Source organism: Mastomys coucha, unplaced genomic scaffold (assembly GCF_008632895.1).
Source record: "Mastomys coucha isolate ucsf_1 unplaced genomic scaffold, UCSF_Mcou_1 pScaffold22, whole genome shotgun sequence".
Classification (NCBI taxonomy): Eukaryota; Metazoa; Chordata; class Mammalia; order Rodentia; family Muridae; genus Mastomys; species Mastomys coucha.
Genome location: NW_022196905.1, coordinates 147,839,196 through 147,839,735, shown reverse-complemented (window position 1 = coordinate 147,839,735; position 540 = coordinate 147,839,196). Strand labels below are relative to the sequence as shown.

The 540-nt window shown below is 39.4% G+C and overlaps 1 protein-coding gene across 1 annotated transcript in view; it reads right to left on the bottom strand.

The window, feature by feature from the left end:
- The window catches only part of LOC116068858 (zinc finger protein 431-like), an 18,045-nt gene that overhangs the window by 8,620 nt on the left and 8,885 nt on the right, over positions 1–540 (bottom strand). The window lies entirely within an intron of this gene.

Sequence of the window (540 nt, the reverse complement as noted above, 5' to 3'; positions counted from 1 at the left end):
CCACAATTAGAAACAGCTTTCTCCACACCCACCCCTACCCCGCCTAGTAAATTAGATAGTCTCTGGGTGCACAATGTGATCAAATACCCTGCAACACAGGAGTTCATGATAAACTCATCTTAGGCCCAGTCTATATCTGTGAAATCAGAAGGTTTGCTCTCAGCAATGTGAAATGTATATCAAGTAGGTAAGAAAACTACTCATTTTCTGGTGTGAGCTTTCACTAGTTTGGAATGTGGAATTACAATGCTTCTCATTTCATTCCACACGAATATTCTTGATTGGTTTCAAGAAAGACTAATGTTTAAATAACTATTCAAGAAAAACAATGTGAAATCGTTCAAAATTGCTACATTAATTAAAATTATGCATTAAGAGTAAATAAACCAACCAGGGTGGTGGTGGTGCATACCTTTAATCCCAGCATTTGGAAAGCATAGGCAGGGGGATTTCTGAGTTCCAGGCCAGCCTGGTCTACAGAGTGAGTTCCAGGACAGCCAGGATACATAGAGAAACTGTGTCTCCCAAAACACCAAAAAA